This window comes from Bombina bombina, chromosome 2 (assembly GCF_027579735.1).
Source record: "Bombina bombina isolate aBomBom1 chromosome 2, aBomBom1.pri, whole genome shotgun sequence".
NCBI lineage: Eukaryota > Metazoa > Chordata > Amphibia > Anura > Bombinatoridae > Bombina > Bombina bombina.
The window spans coordinates 318130235-318143609 of NC_069500.1; positions in this window are offsets into that span (position 1 = coordinate 318130235).

A 13375-nucleotide genomic window follows, 5' to 3' on the forward strand; every position below is an offset into this window, starting at 1 on the left:
CTCTTGCCCATCAGAATAATACTCAATAGTAATAATAAACTAGCTTAAGCTAGTGAAAAACAAATGTTGCTTTTATAAGCTATGAGTAGACATAGGAGAATGGGATTAAGAACTGTAGGTGATATTTCTTTGGTAAACAGTTTAAGATGTTAATACACATTAAAGAAAACCATTAATCTACAAAATATCTGAGATCAGTAATTTTGTTAATGCCATTTGGTGCTCCAGTTAATAAGTTAAAGATCCAAAAGGCTTCTTTTCTGTTTAGTGTGGCAGACCTATCTCCCCCTCTGATGTCATGGGGGGCGTGGTCAATGCCTTGAAAACTGAACATTCTCTTTAAATTGGTATCGTTAACAGTAATGCCTAGAGATATAAAGTGATTAGCAAAATGTTTAGCTACTGGAGTAGAGGGCGGATCATGTTTGATAGAGAGTAAATGCTCCCTGATCCTGTCCTTCAGAAACCGCGTCGTCCTACCTACATATTGCTTGTGACAGATATTGCAGCTAATTAAATAAACCACAAATTTAGAATTGCAGTTCAGTCTAAACCTAATGTCAAAACAGTTACCTATGGCTGTGGACCTAAACTCATTACCAGGGACTACAAACTCACAGCTCTTGCAAGGGGTTTTCCTGCATCTAAAAAATCCAACTTCCGGCAGGAGCCAGGAAGAACTTGCTTTAGTTGAAAAATCTCTACCTAAGTAGTTTCCAAGCGTTGTAGCTTTTTTACTGACAACCCTGATGCCCTGGTTCTGTAACGAATCATGTAACAATGCATCTCTGTCTAAGACAGGTAAATATTTTCTGATGATGTTATTAATGCAGTTGAATTGTCTACTATAACGAGTTGAAAAAGTTATAGGAGATTTAAAGCATTTTTTGTCACGATGTTTATCTTTTGGGGCATCTTGCAACAGAGTATCCCTGTGCATAAGTTCCACTTCTTTGCTGACTTTTTCTAGTGTACTCATGTCATACCCTCTAATTTGTAAACGCTGTGTAAGGGATGAAGCTTGTTCTTTGTATGTATTAAGATTGGTACAGTTACGTCTGAGACGCATATATTGTCCCTTGGGAATGGCCATCTTAAGATGTACTGGATGGTGGGAGTCAGCTCGTAAAATTGTGTTGCCAGATGTGGGTTTTCTGAATGTGGAGGTAAGGACTGAATGAGATAAAGTGTCTAACGTTAATGTGATATCTAGAAATGGAATACTATGTTTAGATGCGGTGTAAGTAAATCCTAAGTTATAGCGGTTTGCATTAAGATATTCTAAGAATGGAGGTATGGAGTTTATATCTCCACTCCATACTATTACAAGGTCATCAATAAATCTTCGGTAGAACTTTATCTGTGACCTGAAAGGATTGGTATAGTGAAATATTTTCAGAAATTCGAAATTGGTTAGGTATAGATTTGCATATGATGGTGCAAACTTTGCACCCATGGCGGTGCCCTGATTTTGAACATAGTGTGTGCCTTCAAATGTGAAGTTGTTGTGATTCAAAAGAAAATTTGCACCATCACATACAAATCCAATGAACTTATCATCATATGTAGTGTACATCTTCAACATGGCTTTTAAGGCCTCTATACCTAGGTTATGAGGTATACAAGAATATAATGAGGTGACATCAATAGTAAGTAAGGTGTCACCCTCATCAATATGTAAACAGTTTAAAAGCCTCAATAAATGTTTGGTATCACAAAGGTATGCTGGGGTTATCTGGACAATCGGTTGTAGAACTGTATCAATAAAAGACCCCAATTTTTCACCAAGGGACCCCACACCGGAAATGATAGGGCGACCAGGAGGACATTCCCTATTTTTGTGTATTTTGGGTAGATGTTTAAAAACCGGTGTGGTTGGAAATTGGGTTTTTAATGAATCTGCTTTGAACTTAGTGATAATGCCCTCCTGAACAGACGTGTCAAGAAAGTTATTTAATTCATTAACAAATTGTCTTGTAGGATTAAACGTTAATTTCCGATAGGTGGCACTATCACTAAGTTGTTTATGGGCTTCACGAGTGTATTGTGCCCTGTCCTGTACAACTATACAGCCGCCCTTGTCAGAATTTTGAATGACAAGGGTTTTATTGTCTTGTAATTTTCTCAAGGTGTTTCTCTCTTTCTTTGACAGATTATTACTTGTGCCATGTTTCGGATTAAGACTGGTATTGGTTTCTTTTGCTAGGGCATGAAGGTCCCTTTCTACTAGGCTCTGAAAGACTTCAATGAAGTCACCTCTCATTTGTATGGGGTAAAAAAATTTACTGGCATTAGTGGCAACTTTAGGTGTGTGTAAGTTAAGTGAATTGGATCGTGCACTCTCACTCTCAAGTGAAAGTAAATTGACAATTTCACATTGATCAACAAAATTGAGTTCATCAATATCTGTATGAGTGGTAGGAAGACTTAAACTTATATCATTCACAGCTTCTTCGTGGAGATTATCCCTCAATAATGGGTCAACATCAGATTCTTGAGCAGAGACCCTCTCCGCCATAGCAAAGTGTCTCTTTAGTGTAAGCTTTCTGGTAAACCTGTTCAAATCGATAAGAGTGCGAAAAAGGTTAAAGTCCCTGCTTGGCGCAAACCCCAAGCCTTTGGATAATATGCTTAGTTCTTCGTTGTTAAGTTGTGTACTCGATAAATTCACCACGTTAAGATCTTCCTGGTGAGGGATGTCTCTTATTATTTCCTTGAACCTCGACCCCTTCCTCTTAAAGGTCTTCTGCTTGGATATCTCGCTGGAGTGACTGGACTCGCCTCCATAGTTAGTTCGTTTTTTGCCAAAGCATTGGCTGGTCCATGTGAACTGCTAGTGTGAGCAGTTGATGTGATCTCTTCTATGGATCTATGAGTGGATCCCTTCTTAGGTTTAACTGTTAAATCGCTTGCATTGGTCTGTTCACTGATAGGAGTGGATGCCCGTGGACTCTCATCACTGACATCAGTTTCAAAACTGGAAAAGGTGACTTTCTTGTCAGTTGTCTTTCTTTTGTTGTTATTTCTCTTCCCAGTATTACGTTTGCTTGTGGTCCAATTATAGACTGTATTGAGTTCATAATCCTTACAGTCTCTATGGTATTTCTTTAGTTTATTCTCTGTTAGTTCATCATCAAGTTTTTTCAGAGTCGTCTCCAATTGTACAGAATAATCATTATATTTTGGATCATGAATAAAGAACTCACAAGAGGTTTTAATATCTGTTAGTTCTTGACTTGTTTTAGTGTATTCCAACTCCTTGTCCTTGAGTAGCTGTTTCATTAAGGTAAGTGAACATAAACTCAAGGTATTATTCCATTCGGTCATGAACTCCAAGCGTTGTGAGGCATACGCAGGATATTTTTTCATCCGCAAACCTCTAGGTATTTTACCTTCATTAATGTACAGTTTCAAAAACTCGATGTCCCACCAAAGTTTTAACTCCTTAATCTCCTTCTTTTCCCTTGATACAAAAACAGAACAAATGTCCTCTGGAGTCTCACCTCCTGAGCTGACACCCTGCAATAATGAGTTAAATTTAGCCCTGCGGCTGGTGTGTATGGCCTCCGCCATGTTGATTTTGCAGCTCTGCTGGGAGTTGAAATGAGACACGTAGATCTCAATATGAACCAGAAACACACACAGATGCAGATGCTGCACTTTGTAACTAAACCACTGATTCAATGCAAATAATGTAGCTTAGCTGATACAATGAGTGGATATCATGTAGCTTGTAACAGGTGCTCTGATCAAAACCGTAATCAATGTAGCATGCAGTCAGTGGAAGTAATCAGTTGTAACAAACTGAGGGTAGAATCATACAGCGTTCGGGTGTGGTGATAAGTAAAGTTCAAATAAACACAGGTTTCAGCATGTAGACTGAAATTAAAGTAAAGCAGGTTAATCTCACCACTCTTGTCGCCGACTGATCTTTCGCTCAGGCTGTCCCATGAAAGGTAAGGATCCACTCCTCCGGCATCCAAAAGCAAAAGCTCAGATAAACAATAAAGGTTACCTTTTAGTGGGACAAATTGCAGCCGCAGGGTTTGTGCAAGTAAAAAATGATATCTTTATTGTAAGATCATAGACAGGGTGTCAAACAAACTCAGGGGTACATTGAAACAATGGCAAACGTCCGACGCGTTTCCTGCCCGGAGGCACTTCGTCAGGGACTGAACTTGTATAAACATTAAACAACTTAAAAAGGCTTGCCTGCCTACGTCACAATGAGAGCACCTGTGTACTTCAATTAAAGGGACAGAATAGTACTGTCAATGGAAACGGATTAATGCTCGGTCAAAATAAGAACCTTTTTAAAGGGCTTAGCATAAGTTAAAATTGGATTCTAAGTAATCAATGTGTATGAATCTTGTATCAATGTAAATTACTTATGGGAATGCAATATAAACGTATAATGACCGTGCTAGCATGTTGTTGATTATTTCAGTACACAGTTAATAAGATGTTAAAATAAAATAAAATAACATTGCTCCGTAGGTAGACAAAAGGAAATGTCAATAAAAATAAGTTGAAAAGAAAAATGTAGAATAAAATATCTAAACTAATTGTTATAGCAATGTACTGCAGACTCTCAGAGGAAATGGGAGTTGATTCTAATATCAAACTTTCAAAGAGTGAAATAAGTAAAATCTCATACGTAATTTCAATAATATTGGTAAGATACACGTAAACTATATTGGTACCAGGGATATAGTTATATGCATGTAGCAGACAACTGGAAATGGGAGATACTTAAACAAAAACAACTTTTGATACATTTAACTGATGTTATTTGATCAATTCCTCCGTTAACTAAGATATTAAGTTACATTGAGCATTAGGACACAAAGGGCAAGGGGTGTAACTTCGTGAAGAAAATGTGATGTTAAAATTCAAATAAAGTGAAGTAGAAAACCCATAGTTCTAGTGATAAGATGCATCTACATTCTAATTCTAGTGATAAGATGCTTCTACTTTGAACATTGGATACAAAATAAGACATGCCTCATATTGAGGTTTTGTGAAATGTGATGCTAACTATAGTATAGTAGTGAAAATTTGTAATTATTAATTTATATTTGTTATTTATGATTTTCACCAATTCGAAACATGAAATTGATTAAAAAATCAATTCATAAGTTTCAAATGATGTGTTATTATCCTTTATTTATGTGCCTTTTATAATACCTATATAGGTGGCATTATGACGTATTGGATAAGGATTGGCAAAAATCAAAATAAAGGTACAGAGAATGACAAACGCTTTAAAGAAATTTATGTGAAAAAATGGTGAAAGTTGTGCTTGTGAAAGAAACTAATTACTGTAAATAGTGGAAATAATAAAGCTAACTAATGCTTGAGGAAATACTCAGTGTATGTAACAGGTGCACAGTGTCTTCGCCTCTTGCCCATCAGAATAATACTCAATAGTAATAATAAACTAGCTTAAGCTAGTGAAAAACAAATGTTGCTTTTATAAGCTATGAGTAGACATAGGAGAATGGGATTAAGAACTGTAGGTGATATTTCTTTGGTAAACAGTTTAAGATGTTAATACACATTAAAGAAAACCATTAATCTACAAAATATCTGAGATCAGTAATTTTGTTAATGCCATTTGGTGCTCCAGTTAATAAGTTAAAGATCCAAAAGGCTTCTTTTCTGTTTAGTGTGGCAGACCTATCTCCCCCTCTGATGTCATGGGGGGCGTGGTCAATGCCTTGAAAACTGAACATTCTCTTTAAATTGGTATCGTTAACAGTAATGCCTAGAGATATAAAGTGATTAGCAAAATGTTTAGCTACTGGAGTAGAGGGCGGATCATGTTTGATAGAGAGTAAATGCTCCCTGATCCTGTCCTTCAGAAACCGCGTCGTCCTACCTACATATTGCTTGTGACAGATATTGCAGCTAATTAAATAAACCACAGCCACAGGTAACTGTTTTGACATTAGGTTTAGACTGAACTGCAATTCTAAATTTGTGGTTTATTTAATTAGCTGCAATATCTGTCACAAGCAATATGTAGGTAGGACGACGCGGTTTCTGAAGGACAGGATCAGGGAGCATTTACTCTCTATCAAACATGATCCGCCCTCTACTCCAGTAGCTAAACATTTTGCTAATCACTTTATATCTCTAGGCATTACTGTTAACGATACCAATTTAAAGAGAATGTTCAGTTTTCAAGGCATTGACCACGCCCCCCCATGACATCAGAGGGGGAGATAGGTCTGCCACACTAAACAGAAAAGAAGCCTTTTGGATCTTTAACTTATTAACTGGAGCACCAAATGGCATTAACAAAATTACTGATCTCAGATATTTTGTAGATTAATGGTTTTCTTTAATGTGTATTAACATCTTAAACTGTTTACCAAAGAAATATCACCTACAGTTCTTAATCCCATTCTCCTATGTCTACTCATAGCTTATAAAAGCAACATTTGTTTTTCACTAGCTTAAGCTAGTTTATTATTACTATTGAGTATTATTCTGATGGGCAAGAGGCGAAGACACTGTGCACCTGTTACATACACTGAGTATTTCCTCAAGCATTAGTTAGCTTTATTATTTCCACTATTTACAGTAATTAGTTTCTTTCACAAGCACAACTTTCACCATTTTTTCACATAAATTTCTTTAAAGCGTTTGTCATTCTCTGTACCTTTATTTTGATTTTTGCCAATCCTTATCCAATACGTCATAATGCCACCTATATAGGTATTATAAAAGGCACATAAATAAAGGATAATAACACATCATTTGAAACTTATGAATTGATTTTTTAATCAATTTCATGTTTCGAATTGGTGAAAACATAAATAACAAATATAAATTAATAATTACAAATTTTCACTACTATACTATAGTTAGCATCACATTTCACAAAACCTCAATATGAGGCATGTCTTATTTTGTATCCAATGTTCAAAGTAGAAGCATCTTATCACTAGAATTAGAATGTAGATGCATCTTATCACTAGAACTATGGGTTTTCTACTTCACTTTATTTGAATTTTAACATCACATTTTCTTCACGAAGTTACACCCCTTGCCCTTTGTGTCCTAATGCTCAATGTAACTTAATATCTTAGTTAACGGAGGAATTGATCAAATAACATCAGTTAAATGTATCAAAAGTTGTTTTTGTTTAAGTATCTCCCATTTCCAGTTGTCTGCTACATGCATATAACTATATCCCTGGTACCAATATAGTTTACGTGTATCTTACCAATATTATTGAAATTACGTATGAGATTTTACTTATTTCACTCTTTGAAAGTTTGATATTAGAATCAACTCCCATTTCCTCTGAGAGTCTGCAGTACATTGCTATAACAATTAGTTTAGATATTTTATTCTACATTTTTCTTTTCAACTTATTTTTATTGACATTTCCTTTTGTCTACCTACGGAGCAATGTTATTTTATTTTATTTTAACATCTTATTAACTGTGTACTGAAATAATCAACAACATGCTAGCACGGTCATTATACGTTTATATTGCATTCCCATAAGTAATTTACATTGATACAAGATTCATACACATTGATTACTTAGAATCCAATTTTAACTTATGCTAAGCCCTTTAAAAAGGTTCTTATTTTGACCGAGCATTAATCCGTTTCCATTGACAGTACTATTCTGTCCCTTTAATTGAAGTACACAGGTGCTCTCATTGTGACGTAGGCAGGCAAGCCTTTTTAAGTTGTTTAATGTTTATACAAGTTCAGTCCCTGACGAAGTGCCTCCGGGCAGGAAACGCGTCGGACGTTTGCCATTGTTTCAATGTACCCCTGAGTTTGTTTGACACCCTGTCTATGATCTTACAATAAAGATATCATTTTTTACTTGCACAAACCCTGCGGCTGCAATTTGTCCCACTAAAAGGTAACCTTTATTGTTTATATATATTGGTATCTCAGTGCCTCCTCTTCATATCAGATAGCTGCAGAGACGATATTAGTAGCTCTCCAACAGATTGTTTTCTTTTGGGGGACATCTCATCTCTCTCTCTATCCAAATCCAGTAAAGTTAATTATAATAGTTGTTTGGAGGTACTGTAAGATAGATTCCCTTATATTACTATATTTAACGGAGTGGCATATCCTTAAACTAGAATGGAACACATTTTCCCTCAACACTTTATAAAAGTATAATAAGTTATATATTTTTTTTATTTATTTTTTTATTTATAAGGAGGCTGACTTGTCATTGGATATGTCCACTCTAGTTTTGTTGGATTATATTACACTTGTTAAGAAATCTAATACAAGCTGTTTTGTTAAAGATTTGTATTTTCTTTTTATCCTATGTAAAAGAAAAAGACCAGAAAATATGAGGTATACCCTTTGTTTTATCTTTTTTGTATCTACTCTGGGATGCAGTAGACTTTAATGTACAATTGTTTATTTTTATTTCTTCTCGATGATTATGGAAATATTGCCTATTTGTATTGTACCATTTTATACCTCAATAAAAAATTTAATATAAAAATAAAATAATAATATTGACATTCACGTGCTCATCATTCATTGATACTTCTTTATTAAGGAATTTACAAACAGGCACAACACATACATGCTAAATTTTAAAATTACTTGAACCCTTAGGTTGTATATGAATGATAGTACTGGAGAGCTTCCGGCGTGGGCCGGCGTATGTGAAACGCAACCGCTTTTTTAAATTTGTGTGTGAGTGCAGTAAGAAGCAATATTCTGCTGTCTATTTTAAATGAATTTAATAAAAGTTATTATTTTTATTAATATCACAGTTTTCTCTTTTGATATTCTGCACATAAGCATATCTTTCTTGGAGCACACTCACACGCTTGTGGGTGCTTTTCCTTAACTTGTTAATATATTACATGCTTCCCGCACAACTACTTGTCTCAGACCTAAAGTAAAATACACATTATTAGAACAAGGCCTACAAGTAGAAATTTACAAACAGATATATCTTTACTTTACTTTTTCTAGTTAAAACTATATAGAAGGTTGGATACCTTTTACTTTGGATAATAATAGACTTCTATTATTCCAAGATTGTTCTATAGAAACTTCCACTAAAAGGAAACAAATGTCTTCTATATGCACTCAGCTTATTAAAGGGATACTAAACCTAAAAATTTTTCTTTCATGATTCAGATAGAGCATGCAATTTTAAGCAACTTTCTAATTTACTCCTATTATCAATTGTTCTTCATTCTCTTGATATCTTTATTTGAAAAAGAAGGCATCTAAGCTAAGGAGCCAGACAATTTTATGGTTAAGGACGCTAGACAGCACTTGTTTATTGGTGCTGTCCAATCAGCAAGGACAACCCAGGTTGTGAACTAAAAATGGGCCGGCTTCTAAACTTACATTCTTGCTTTTCAAATAAAGATAGCAAGGAGTAAAATAGAAAGTTGCTTAAAGTTGCATGCTCTGTCTGAATCATGAAAGAAAAAAGTGGATTCAGTGTCCCTTTAATAAAGGGGTAAAAGCTTGATTACTATATCCTGCCAAAATTGAAATACAAGAAAATGGTAACAGAATATTATTGAACAATGAAAAAGAAGCAGAAGCATTCATGGCCCTAGATAAATGTTTTCAATCAAAGTGGATATTCATAATTATATATGATGCTAATGTTAGGTTATATTTTGTGTGTGGTGTTATTGCAAGATGTAAAGATCTTCCTATTGAATATTGTTTTTAGGATTTTTTTTCTTTTTTTTGTGTGTGTTTTTTTTTCCTGTTCTGCTTTAGTTTTGATTATAGTTTTATTTTTTTCTTCTCGCCTGTGGTTCCCTCTCCCTCCTGGCAAGGTTTATTTTCCTTGTAAATTGTTATCATGACTACTAAAATAGAGAGTTTAAATGTTCTTTCTTGAAATGTTGGGGTATATCTTCCCCACGCAAACGTAAACTAATAATTAAACATCTGGCTAAATTTAATCCTGATATGGTATTATTGCAGGAAACTCATTTAAATATTGCAGAGACCACTAAGATAAAGTCGAAGTGGGTAGGTGAGATTATTTCCTCCCCTAGCACTGCAAGGAAATGCGGTTTAGCAATCTTGATACATAAAGATCTACATTATAAGATTTTAAAAGTTTGGGCACGATCCGATAAAGATCGTAGTTTGCGGCGCAAGCAAGGGAACCCCCGCTGCCCGTAGTTTCAGCTCGCAACTCGAGCTATCCTATATACGGCGCCGTCAGATGCTAAACTGCCGTAAGTCGGATAAACCTGCGATGTCCAGAAATCTGCGTAAGTACAAATTTCTGGAGTCGCCAGTGACTTACGGCACTTTAGAAACTGCCGGCGCTTACAAAACCTGACTAAATTATTAAATCTCCCGTACTGTCTAACACGCCTCCCAAACATAGCCCGACACGTCTAACCCTCTATCCCCCTTCACTATCCTAACAATAAAAAATGTATTAACCCCTAAACCGTCACTCCCGGACCCCGCCGCCACCTAATAAAGTTATTAACCCCTAAACCGCTGCTCCCGGACCCCGTCGCCACCTAATAAAGTTATTAACCCCAAAACCGCCGCTCCTGGACCCCGCCGCCACCTACAGTATCTATATAACCCCCTAATGTGAGCTCCTACCCCGCCGCCACCTACATTAACTACCCCTAATGTGAGCTCCTACCCCGCCGCCACCTACATTAACTACCCCCTAATGTGAGCCCCTTACACCGCCGCCAGCTATATTAAAATTATTAACCCCTAATTTAATCCCCCTACCCCGCCGCCAGCTATATTAATTACATTAACTCCTAATTTAATCCCCCTACCCTGCCACCAGCTATATTAATTACATTAACCCCTAATTTAATCCCCCTACCCCGCCGCCAGCTATATTGATTACATTAACCCCTAATTTAATCCCCCTATACCGCTGCCAGCTATATTAAATTAATTAACCCCTAATTTAATCCCCCTACACCGCCGCCAGCTATATTAAATAGATTAAACCCTAATCTCATCCCCCTGCACCGCCGCCAGCTATATTAACTATATTAACCCTAATTATATTAGGGTTAATATAGTTAATATAGTTATTATATTATATATATTAACTATATTAACCCTAATTATATTAGGGTTAATATAGTTAATATCGTTATGATATTATATATATATTAAGTATAATAACCCTATCTAACTCTAACATCCTTAACTAAATTCTTATTAAAATAAATCTAATTAATATTAATATTATTCATTAAAATATTCCTATTTAAATCTAAATACTTGTCTATAAAATAAACCCTAAGATAGCTACAATGTAATTAATAATTACATTGTAGCTATTTTAGGATTTATATTTATTTTACAGGTAACTTGGCATTTATTTTAACTAGGTACAATAGCTATTAAATAGTTAATAACTATTTAATAGCTACCTAGTTAAAATAATTACCAATTTACCTGTAAAATAAATCCTAACCTAAGTTACAAATACACCTACACTATCAATAAATTAAATAAACTACAAATAGCTAAACTAAAATACAATAAACTAAACTAAACTAAATTACAAAAAAAACCCCACTAAATTACAAAAAATAAAAAAAGATTACAAGATTTTTAAGCTAATTACACCTATTCTTCTTTTCCGCTTGGATGAAGACATCGCCGGATGGAAGACTTCTGCCCGGCTGGGTGAAGACAAGGTGGGGAGATCTTCAGGGGGGTAGTGTTAGGTTTATTTAAAGGGGGTTTGGGTTAGAGTAGGGGTATGTGGGTGGTGGGTTGTAATGTTGGGGGGTGGTATTGTGTTTTTTTTACAGGCAAAAGAGCTGATTTCTTTGGGGCATGCCCCACAAAAGGCCCTTTTAAGGGCTGGTAAGGTAATAGAGCTCAAAGGAAAAGCAAGCAGGTGACAGCAGATATAGTATTCATTTATTAAGGAGGTAAAAAAAGGCAACGTTTCGGGATTAGTCTCCCTTGTTCATGCCATACCTGATACAAACTAGCAAGTGACTTATATACATGTATACCACTAGGTGGTGCTCAAGTGTATTTAACAGTTTCTTGTCCAACACTTTAACTTACTCATAACTTTAAACTTACATTTATACATTTCCTATTCTGTATACATAGCAGTGTATCCATGATTAGTTAAATTACTAATTTCTTACCAAACCTTCACAACAATAAATTATAATTTACATCTCAACAATAATAATCATAGAAATACTGTGAGGTCCCAGTCTCTATTCAAACCTTTAGGCTCCAGACTCCCCAATTCATATATCCAATATGCTTCTTTTTGTTTTAATAGAATTTCTCTATCCCCTCCTCTACGTGGAATGTCTACTTTGTCAATTATTTGAAATTTCAATTGACTTATGGAATGATTTGCTTCTATAAAATGGGCAGCTAGAGGGGCTTTCACATTACCAGTTCTAATATTGCTCTTATGTTCAATTATTCTTTCCTTAGCGGATCTGGTAGACTCCCCTATATAGACCCCCCGCATGGACATTTAATCATATATATTATGAAAGTGGTCAAGCATGTATAATAACCTTTTATATTGTATTTTTTGCCAGTGTGAGGGTGATAGAAAACTGACCCTTTACTCATGTTGCTACAACATGAACACCCTAAACAGGGATAGCAACCGGTATTTTTTGTAGTAATATACCTAGGTTTATTTTTGTTTTTAGTGCTAGGGCCAATGTCAGCTTTGACCAATTTATTTTGGATGTTACTACTTCTTTTAAAAGCAGACATAGGAGGGCTCTGAAATTCTATAATAGATGGATTACAATCAGACAAAATATTCCAGTGTTTCCTAATGATGCGCTGTATTTCATTACTCTGTGCATTATATTCTGTTACAAGAATAAGTCTATCTTTCTGGTTATCTTCCTTCTTTGCTCTATCCTTAGGATGCAATAAATCTGTTCTTGGGATTAATTTTACAGTTTCAATTTCTTTCTTTATTAAGCTTTTGGGATAACCCCTTTCCAGGAATCTCTCACCCATCTCTGTCAGTCTCTTATTTAATATTTTCTCATCTGAGACAATTTTGCGCACTCGCAACATTTGACTGTGGGGTAGAGATTTCAGGAGTGAAGGCGGATGAGCACTTTCAAAGCGCAAAAGACTGTTTCGGTCAGTCTTTTTCTTAAATAAATCAGTTTTAAATTGATTGTCTGATTTCATTACTCTCACGTCCAGGAAATCAACCACCTTCTCACTCCAAGTCAATTTTAATTTTATATATCTTGATGATGAATTTAAATCATTCACAAACCTTTCAAGGGTTCCAACGTCGCCCCACCAGATGCCGAAAATATCGTCAATATACCGCCACCAGGTGGCGCCATATTGAACAAATAATTCGTTAGAGAAAACAAAT